The sequence below is a fragment of the Phaenicophaeus curvirostris genome, chromosome 3 (genome assembly GCF_032191515.1).
Source record: "Phaenicophaeus curvirostris isolate KB17595 chromosome 3, BPBGC_Pcur_1.0, whole genome shotgun sequence".
NCBI lineage: Eukaryota > Metazoa > Chordata > Aves > Cuculiformes > Cuculidae > Phaenicophaeus > Phaenicophaeus curvirostris.
This window is the reverse complement of record NC_091394.1, coordinates 57,131,172-57,142,287: the sequence shown is the minus strand read 5'-3', so window position 1 is coordinate 57,142,287 and position 11,116 is coordinate 57,131,172. Positions and strand designations below refer to the sequence as shown.

The 11,116-nt window shown below is 44.7% G+C and overlaps 1 long non-coding RNA gene across 1 annotated transcript; it reads left to right on the top strand.

The window, feature by feature from the left end:
* Positions 1–9,380: 9,380 nt before the first annotated feature.
* On the top strand, positions 9,381–10,286 carry LOC138719118 (uncharacterized). Its single transcript, XR_011337179.1, has 2 exons — positions 9,381–9,437; positions 9,961–10,286. It is a non-coding gene; the product is annotated as an uncharacterized lncRNA (long non-coding RNA).
* The last annotated feature ends 830 nt before the right edge of the window (positions 10,287–11,116 follow it).

Here is an 11,116-nt window from a genome sequence, read left to right as displayed (position 1 = left end):
GGACCAGCGTGTGGGGCTGTCAGGCTCCCCGCCTGGGATTTTCTGGGATTTTCTGGGATTTTCCCGGCTCCGGGAAGCTCCCACCGCCTCAAAAAGTCCACCCCACCACAGAACTCACCGTCCTGCTGCCGGGTGCTGCTGAAGAAGCTGCCAAAGAATTGTGTAGTCATAAAAAAAAATTTACATTAAATAGTTAAAATCTTGAGCTTTGTTTTGCACTATTCTCATTGGCTGCTTTCTGCAGCCTTCTGTAGCTTCTCAGATCCTGGTTTCTTCTCTCTCATCCTTTGTTTCCTGCCTTGTCCTTTTACTGATCTTCTCCTCCCTACCTTGATGTGCCATAAAGTTGTGAAAGTAACCCAATGCTTGGTCCTGCCATATAGTTCACTCATAGGCATATTGTTCCTTATAGCTGTATTCAATTAATTCATTTCAATGGTGGTATTTTACCTAGCAAGCATTTTATAATTTTTACCTCTCTCAACATTGCCCCAAGAGCTGCGGGAATAAAACAGGGGAGAATATTCAGGCCATTTTATTTTATGTACTATATACCTAAAGATGTGGTGTGCAACCACAGATGACAGATTCTAGGAAAGCAATCTAATTAATTGGTTGAGAACATATCTGTTCCAGAGACCCTTTACATCTCTTCTAGCAATCTAGTTTCATGTAACTTACTTAATAATGTGCACCTGAGGGACAGTTAGAAAGTTTCACTTTTACTGTCCCAGCCATCTGCACAGATATCAAAGACTGACTAATAGTCAACTTCATCATCCAAAAAGTAAAAAACAAGCGAAAAAAAAAAAAGGTGTAAAACCTGTGACAAATTTGGAGAAAAATATCAATTGGTTTCTGGGTAATGCTTTAAGAGTTTGGAAGAGGCTAAAAGAAAAGATTATGTTCTGTTAGAACATCTTTAAAAAGCATTCTGCATCCTGGACATTAAACACAAATATGTTGGTAAGTCTGCTGGATCTACTGTATTCTTTCTCTGTTTCTCATAAAAAATACTTAAAATGCAGAATTTCTATCCTATGAACTTAAAAAATATACCATGTTATTTTTAATGATCTCTATACAAGAAATGACTGTTCCCTTGTCTGTTTGGTAGCCTTTTGGTAGAGTATGGTTTTATACAGCCCAAAGGAAAACTAAATTAATGTCTACAACAAATGAATCCTATTGAGGTATTTAAATTCTCTTAGGAAAAAAACTGCCAGAAAGTTAACCTTCTCACTTTGCCAAAATATTAAATGTGTTAGAAATGAAACTAGAGACATTTGGATTTTTGACATATTTACAACATACAGATAGCTTTCCTTGTCTTTCCTATTTAGAAGTAAAAGCAGCACAGAAGAAATAGTTACCTAATAGACTATCGATCTAAGTTAATGGTTGGACTTAAAAGCCTCTGAAATTATTACACATAGGCCAACTGACTATCAATAGGAGGATTAATGATAGTGTATTATCAGCCCATACATAGAAGAAAGGCTCTATAAATTAAATGTTAATACATATAAATTAAATTACACAATTGTCCACATTTGATTAAGAAGATCAAAATCATGGGCAAATTCATACAATCACAGAATCATTACAGTTGGAAAAGGCCTCTAAGATCACCAAGTCCAACCATCAGGCCAACACCACCATGCCAACTAAATCATGTCCTGAAGTGCCAAGCCTACATATTTTTTGAACACCTGAAGGATGATGAATCCATTCCCCAAATGTATTAATTTCAGAATAAAATTTTTGCAATTATTTAAGATACAAAATACAGTAACTTCCTTTCAATATGACTCATTCAAGGGAAGCTCATAGACTGTTTGGCTCCAAATGATTAATCATGGTAGCATACATTTTTTTCTCAGTTTGAAGGACTGTGCTGCTTCTAAAAAATAGCATTATAAATTTAGCAAAACACCCTATTGATTTAAAATAAAGATGATATAAAGAGCCTGGTTTTGACTCACTATCAGCTACAGCCAGAGACAAATCAACATATTTCCATGGAGAATGTCTCGTGCTTGCAGTTTACAATCAGTGAGTAGGATAGAGGTGATAATAGATGACATTTCTGCCGACACATTCATTTCGTGTCTTAATAGACTTCTGAGACAAGTTACAAATGGTTGAAAGCAGAAACACTGAAGGAAGACATTTCTTTTCCCATCATGGGTCATGGAAAAGAAAAAAATTAATGAAAGTAGGTATCCATAACCTTTGGGGTGTTGATTGACAGCCAGCTGAACATGAGCCAGCAGTGTGCCCAGGTGGCCAAGAAGGCCAATGGCATCTTGGCTTGTATCAGAAACTGCGTGACCAGCAGGTCCAGGAAGGTTATTCTCCCCCTGTGTGTACTCGGCACTGATGAGACCTCTCTTTGAATACTGTGTTCAGCTCTGGGCCCCTCACCACAAGAAGGATGTTGAGGCTCTGGAGAGAGTCCAGAGAAGAGCAACGAAGCTGGTGAAGGAGCTGAAGAACAAGTCTTACAAGGAGCTGCTGAGGGAGCTGGGGTTGTTAAGCCTGGAGGAGGCTGAGAGGAGACCTTATTGTTCTGTACAACTACCTAAAAAGAGCTTGTAAAGACAAGGGAGCTGGCCTCTTCTCCCAAGTGACAGGGGACAGAACAAGTGAGAGTGGCCTCAAGATCTGCCAGAGGAGGTTCAGACTAGATACCAGGAAGAAATTTTTCACAGAGTCATTGGGCACTGGAACAAGCTGCCCAGGGAGGTGATCGTGTCACCATCCCTGAAGGTGTTTAAAAGACAGGTGAATGAGGTGCTCAGGGACATGGTTTAGTGGCAGATAGGAATGGCTGGACTCGATGATTCTGGGGGTCTTTTCCAACCTGGTGATCCTATGATTCTATGAAGGAGAATGGCTTAATATACCCTATTATCTGTAAAGTATCATTACAGATGAATAGAGTACTTCTAGACATGAAAGCTAAAAGACAAGCACTTGTCTTGGTATCAAATTCTAGAAGATTTTTTTAACTTTTGATTGTGTGACTAGATTTTATATTATGTGAAGATGTGATCAGTTTATGATTATGAACAACATTTGGTTAAACGCTTATCAGTGACTACATGCCACTGGAACACTTCCATTGTATCAATGTCAGATTTGTTCTTAACAGACAAAAACATGACGGCACATGCAGTAAATTGGAAAAATAATCTGACAAAGGCCAGACAGCAGATCATGAGAGACACATCCTTAAGATCAATGTCTATGGCCACAATTCTTTTTAATTTCATTTTTCATGTCAGCCATTTTCATCTTTGAGTTTAAATAAATATATTTTTTCCTATCACATACTTTCAATGCTTTAAAATATGAACTGAGCATAACTTATGTTCTGACAGCTAAAATAATACTTCTGGCTCTGCATCATCCTTTGCCTGCAGCCAGCAGCACTCCCAACATGACTGCTCCTAGGGCCCTGAAAGTGCTAACACTGCACTAGCAGAGGATTTCATGGCAAGAGGGAAAAAAAGCCTCCTGCACTTTCCTAACTAGATATATGCAGGCATATAGTTTTTTGTAATTATCACTGCTATTCCTGCTTGGCCAGGGCAACAAAAGATGACATTTCTGCTACGGTTGTATCACATTTCCTCCAATAAAGCAGGTAAGAGTTGTGATCACTTAAAAGGGGCATGAAAGGTGGGATGCACAGATTGATTAAAGGTAACCAAAAAAAAAAAAATGTGACTCAAACCCCAACATGGTTTAGTTGGAACTGTTTCTGTGTGTTTCAGGGCACCATGATCATGATCCACAGCATGCGTAATGCTGTTTAATTGCTTGATGCAATTTATGTCTGAGAAGGGTATATTTCAAAATGTACAACAATGAAAATCTCTATTCCTAAATATTACAAATGCCTTAGCAAGGTTATAGTACTAACTGCCTCTCTGAAGTGGGTGGGAAAGGGACATAGCGTGCAGTTCCAAAAGAAAATTGAAGTGGCAAGTAAGTATTAGAGACCAGCAGAAATACTCTATGAAATAACCTGGCACATAAATATGGCCTGGTGTAAAGAATGATTTCCTCCTTTTAAAGATGCTTTTTGCTCTGGAGCTTTTGAGAGGGGTTATTCTGTTCTAAAGCTGCATCAGCATACGACTACTTTTACCCAAGACAGTTCTGCTGGGTTTGTTTAACTAAACTGCAGATTAACAGGGCCAAAGATGCCAAAGAGACACTAGAGCTTGCATATGTAGATCTTACTGAACTTACAGGAGAAGTTTTTCAAGTCTCACTTGTCAAAGCAACACCATACAACTGTGACTAAGCTGCTTTCAGAGACAGGCCACATCTGAAGCAGCGTAGCTGCTTTCTGGTTTCAGAAGTCCACATCAACAGCCTACAGAGCCTGCTTGTTGTTTTGCCACCCATCAGAATTGGGGTTTACAATGCGATATGTGCCTGTGCAGTCAAACTAGTCCATTACAACCTAACTATGGGTGAGTTGGTGCCATACATGCAACTGAATCGAATCAGCTTGGGTTTGGCTGTGGGGGCTGATCCAATTCCTGCCATGGGAACATGAACACTACTGTACTAAAATACCATTTTTAGGAAGGCCAAAATGCTGGTTTAGTCCAAACAACAATTTCCTTTTAGTAAAAAAGAACCCAAATACACCTAACTATTCAATATGTATAACATCACCATTTATTGAATAGTTCTCATTAAAAATAGCTTCGTACATCTAATTTTCTGCTCAGTACTAAAACACTTAAGTCTCAGTACATAACCTTAATAATACCTAGTACCAAATCTCCAATTTACCAGTACAATGGTAGTCTAAAGTACACACTTTTGTATCAGGCATCTCACTATTATAACCTTTGTCAATAGCACCGAATGAAGACAAACTGGAATGTTCTGCCTAGTTCAGTGTCTTTATTTGCATGATCATGAAAAAAATAACTGGACAAAGTATCAAAAGAATACATAATGCATAAATGCACCCAGAGAGTAGTGGTCAATGACTTGATAGAGATCCACGACAAGTGGTGTCCCTCAGGGCTCCCTACTGAGACCACTGCTGTTTAATACCTTCATCGATGATACAGACAGTGAGATCGAGTGCAGTCTCAGCAAGTTTGCAGATGAAACCAAGCTGAGTGGTTCACTTGTGACGCCAGAAGGACAGGATGTCATCCAGAGGGACCTGGACATGCTGGAAAAGTGGGCCTGTGTGAACGTCCTACACATGAGTCAGGGCAATCTGCAGTTTCCATACAGGATGGAGGATGACAAGATTGAGAGTATCACTGTGGAGAAGAACTTAGAGAAGCATATTGATAAGAAACTTGACATGAGCAAGCAACATGCGTTTGCAGCCCAGAAGGCCAACCATATCCTGGGCTGCATCAAAAGAAACCTGGCTAGCAGGTCAAGGGAGGTGATTCAGCCCCTCTACTCTGCTCTCGTGAGATCCCACCTGGAGTATTATGTCCAGTTCTGGAATCCTCAGCATAAGAAGGATATGGAGCTATTGGAATGGGTCCAGAGCAGGGCTACAAAGATGATCAGAGGGCTGGAGCACCTCTACTATGAGGACAGGCTGAGAGAGTTGGGCCTGTTCAGCCTAGAGAAGAGAAGGCTCTGAGGAGACTTTATAGTGGCCTTCCAGTACCTGAAGGTGGCCTACAAAGTTTCTGGGGAGAAACTTCTTACAAGGGCATGCAGTGATAGCATGAAAGGAAATGGCTTTAAATTGGAAGGGCGAAGATTTAGATTAGACATTAGGAAGAAATTCTTCACTATGAGGCTCTTGAGACATTGGAACAAGTTGCCCAGGGAAATTGTGGATGTCGCCTCCCTGCAACCCCAACCAGGTTGTTTGGGACCTTGAGTAGCCTGATCTAATGCAAGGTGTCCCTGCTTATGGCAGGGGTGTTGGAACTAGATGATCTTTAAGGTCCCTTACAACCTAATCCATTCTATGATTCTATAATCTGCAGAGACATTTAAAACAAACAAACAAACAAACTTTTACATAATAATGAAATTTTGGGGGCATCTTAGCCTACACAATATATTGTTTTATGAGAGTGAAAGGATGTTCACTGTGCTTCAATTAAGAAGTGCTCTACATGGGTTTTTAACTTAGTCAATTTATACCCAGCTTTGATGGGACTGCCATGTTAAGACATGTTTTTTGAGACTATTAACTAATACTCAAAAGATTGCTCAAATTATGCAGATCTAAAATTCAAAATAATGCAATAATAAATATCTTTGTCACCAAGATGCAGAAGTTACATACTGCCACAGAAAACATATACCTTACTTCTGGTTTGACAATGGGTTAGATAACAGATAACAGGTTAGACCAGATTTGGAGAATCGTACATGCTTGAGTCAAATTTTCTGCTAGACCTGAATGCTGAAGCCTCTTCTCAGCTCTGAGAGGAGATGGCAGAATGACCTTCCTAACTGCATGTCCCCTCTATATGGAAAAAAATTGTATCAGTTCAGGCATAAAATGGTAATTTACAGGGGAAAAGCAATCTGAAAAGTTCTCTTGAAATATAAGTAAAATACGGCCATAACTTTTGTCCTGAGTGAATACACATTAAGCATACCATGCCTGACAGACAATGAGTGTGTGTTAGTCATAAACGAGAAGGTCTAGGAAGTGATGGAAGTGATGGAAGTAATGGAAATGTGAATATCATCCATTTTCTGATACTGATCTTGGGTGTTTCCCATTCCTTTCCTTAATGGAGAACTGATTAGCCAAGCTGCTGCAAGTCCTGACACCTATGTACTTTTAATTCTTCAAAACACCAGGAGCAGTATACTTTCCTCACTCTGACTGCCCAAATCCCACATCATTCCTCCAGCCCCCTTTGAAACCAAACACCAGATGATGCCTTACAAACCACACTTGAAAACAAGGCTCAGAATGTCCCCATACTTACTGATCACCTTGGGCTTCACCAGCTGCTACTGGTGCCCCAGGCTGTTTCAGTCTCTCCTTACTCCTGTCCATTTCCTTCCACAGTACTTCCTCTTTTCTCAAATTCCCTGGGAATCCCACTTCCTCTCTGTAGTTTGTCAAACTATCTCATCTTTCAGAGTATCAGCTGCACCAAAGCCTGGAACCCCCTCTTTCAGAAGGGCCAGTGCCACTTTCTGGCTCTCCTTGATACTGAAAATGCCAGTAAATAAAACTCTCTTAGACTTGTTTTAGAGTTTCAGAAAGCAAGCAGCCTTTAATCAGGCCTGGGCAACATGAGGGAGCGATCTCCATCATTCATGTGCAATGGGAAAAAAGCTATTACAGAATATATTTCCCACTTACATGCATATGTATAAATTTTCCCACAAATCTTATGCATATTCTGTTACTTTCTAAGGTCTAATTTTAATGTTGTCATCAACCTCACAAGACTCAAAACTCTTGTTAATAACTTAGGCTCCAGTTCTCTGACAGACCTTGCATTCAAGACAGGGAGGCAGTGCAAACAGAGGTGATTACAGAGGAAGACACATCTGTTCATCACAGATCATAGCTCACACAAGATATTACCATCTTCAAAGAATGAACAGTGTCTGGAAAAAACATTCTGAAAGAAAGCATGCTCTCAGAGGGACATTCTGTCTGACTTTAAAAATTACAATTACTTAGATGAAACTTAACTCTACTTTAGCCTAAAAAAATAACCCACGTTTTTGTAAGAGTAACTGCTTCTTGTATGACCCTTGTGAGAGGCCATAGCACACAGGATGTGAGGAGACCCTGGCCTCCCCACTGCCTCTGCTTGTCCAAAGTGAAAACACCATAAAAGCAGGAGGCATGGTGAAAGCAGAACAATTTTGGGTGGATACCAGGCATTCTTTTAAAAAACAGGATTAAGAAGCCACGTGTCTTCCTTTGTCCTCCTGCAATTCTGCTGCTCCCTCTCACTCCCCCTTTCTTTGAGAACCCTGTCCTGTTTTCCTTCCCCAGTGGTTCACGGGGAGAGACAATTGTCCACCTGCCACGAGAGGCAGGGACATTGCAGATAACACCAAGCTGAGTGGTGTAGTTGCCACACTGGAAGGATGGGATGTCATCCAGAGGGACCTAGACAAGCTGAAGAAGTGGGACTGTGAGAACCTCCTAAGGTTCAACAAGGCTGAGTGCAAGGTCCTACAGCTGGGTTGGGGCAATCCCCGATTTCAATACAGAATGGGGGATGATGTGATTGAGAGCTGCCCTATAGAGAAGGACTTGGGGATGCTGATTGATGAGAAGCTCGACATGAGCCAGCAATATGCGCTCACAGCCCAGAAGGCCAAACGTATCCTGGGCTGCATCAAAAGTGTAGCCAGCAGATCGAGGGAGGTGATTGTGCCCCTCTATTCCTCTCTTGTGAGACCTCATCTGGAGTATTGTGTCCAGTTCTGGAATCCTCAGCATAAGAAGGATATGGAGCTGTTGGAACGGGTCCAGAGGAGAGCTACAAAGATGATCAGAGGGCTGGAGAACCTCTGCTATGAGGACAAGCTGAGAGAGTTGGGCTTGTTCAGCCTGGAGAAGGCTCCCAGGAGATCTTATAGTGACCTTCCAGTACCTGATGGGGCTACCAGAAAGCTGGGGAGGGAGTGTTCACATAGGCTTGCAGTGATAAGACTAGGGGCAATGAGTATGAACTGAAGAGGGGCAGATTTAGGCTAGACATAAGCAGGAATTTCTTCACAATGAGGGTGGTGAAGCACTGGCACAGGTTGCCCAAGGAAGCTGTGGCTGCGCCATCCCTGGAGGTGTTCCAAGGCCAGGCCGGATGAGGACTTGGCCAGCCTGGTCTGGCGGGAAGTGTCCCTGCCCATGGCAGGGGGGTTGGAACTAGATGATCTTTAAGGTCCCTTCCAACCCAAACTATTCTATGAGTCTACATAGCGAGAGAGGCATCGCGGCCCGGTGGGGTCCGGTCCCCGGAGGCAGCTTCCACCCCGCTGCAGGTAGGCAGAGCCCGGGGCCGGGCGGTACCGCGAGGAGGCGGATCCCCCTGCCCAAGCGACTGCTGACGAGCCCGCGAACGCCGGCCTCCCATTGGCTCTCGCGTTGGCAACGAGCGACCAATCAGGGCTCGCCCCGCCCACTCTCGAGCCGCTCCTGTCCCGCCCTCCCCATCCCCCGCGGAGCGGAGGGGGTGGACCCGGCCGCCTGCAGGGCAGGATCACGTGACCTTCTGTTTACATCCTCTCAGCTGTTGGGGGCCCCGCCTCCCCCTCGCACCAACACAAACGGCGGCGGGCGGCGCGCGGGGCTCTCGCGGTGCGGGAGGGGCGCCGGACCCGCTCCCCCGGCCACTGCCCGCGGCACAAGGGGTGAGAGGAGGAGGAGGAGGAGGGACAAGTCGCGCGGGGTGTCGCACCGAGCTGCGCTGCGGGACACGGAGGCCGGGTGGGTGAGTTGCGGGGGGCCGGGGGTGGGGAGCCAGCTCCCTGCCCCACTTCCCGTGCCCGGTCGCTCCCATCCCCATTGTCCGTAGGCCCCGCACGCAGGCGCGGGGCCGGGGGGGGGAGGTTGTTTTCGTGCAGCTGACGGGGGTGGGAAGGGATGGGACGGGGAGAGTGTGCGTACGCCCTCCGCAGTTCTTTCCTCCTCCTCGCCCTTCTCTGCCTGATCGTTCCACCCCCCCCTTCCCCCCCGCGTCCTTTCGCCGCCTGCGTAATAAATAATCTCTGGCCCGAAAAGGGTTGGGAGGAGGGGAGGGGAGTGGTGGAGCCGCCGGGGTCCTGGGGCAGGTGTGAGGGTGTGGGGGCCACAGAGAAGGCTCCAGCCTTGAGGTGTGGGCAGGGGAGGAGGTAGAAGCAAGGTGAGGGCAGCGTTCCCCCTGCCTCCTCTCGTGACGTCTGTTTTACGGCCTGTGAGTAAACAACGAGGATGGGACCTTACGACTTATTCTTTTTTTTTTTTTTTTCCCCGAGTGCTTATAACTTAAAGGTCTTCTGGGGACTGCGTATTCCAGGCCGCGGCACTTCAGAGAAAGCGAAACGTTTTGTTTTGTTCCGAGGAAAACCTATGGGCTGAGGAAGGGCATTCCTTCTGTCAGGAGGAGAGGTGTTGTGGTAGGATCGAGGGGAAAATAACTTCGTTTACATCAATAAAGTGCGCAAAATGCACGGTAATCTTAGAGCACGGTGGGTCGGCAGCCGCAGGAATTGGTGGGGGTTCCTGGGAACGGGCAGGAGGGAAAGTGAAGGCTGCCCCTGCCCCCCAGCTCCGCAATAAACGCACATTTTGTCTCTGTTTACATTGTGGTCTCTGTTTTGGCTGGGAGCAGCATAAGGGGAGGAGCAGGAACTCGCTCCGGGGCAGTCACCTCCTCCTCTCTGTTTTCTTTGTTATCTGCTCGGGGGAGGTGTCCCAGGGTCACGTTTGCCTGTAGCTGAGCTGAAGTCTGGGGTTAATGGGTTTCTTGGCCTAAAACCTCGGGCCGCCCTCTTGTTGTGCATGTGCAGGTCTTGTCTTTCCACTGTTGCCTTCCCACACCCGCCCGCCTTGGCAGCTGTCAGCGGTTCGCAGTGAAGTTGGAGGAAGGGGAAGGGAGGGTGGAGGGGGGAGGAATCTTGGCATTTATTTGATGTGCAGTCAGCAGCCTGGGTCTCCTTTGTACAGCTCTGTCGTCTGTCTTTGACGGCAAAAGGGAAAAAAGAAAAACCTCCTGTTGTGGAAGGAGGGTGCTGTTCATTTTTCTTGGTGGAAGGCTGAGGAAAACATCTTCAGGGTTTGCATGAGAGGAGAGATGGGATTACTAGAACTGCTGCAGTGAGTGGAGAGTGCTGGTGTCTTTGCATTACTTACCAGTGCCTGTTGTAGCTACTGTTCTCCTAGTGGGTATTTTTTTACTCCTGTCAAGTAGAAGTTAAGAAGCATAGTTGAAAAGGAACTAAGGTTTGTTCTGATGATGAGCAGTAAACTTTGAGATGAGTGCAAAAAAGACATAGGTAGTGATAGTCAGCACTTAGTGACTTAATGAAGATACCTAGTTCCTCTTGACTATATGCCTTCTGTATTAGAAAGAATGTTTTAAGATGCTATGCAAAAAAATGCTATGCTTAAAGTTAGTGAAAAATGAGAGTA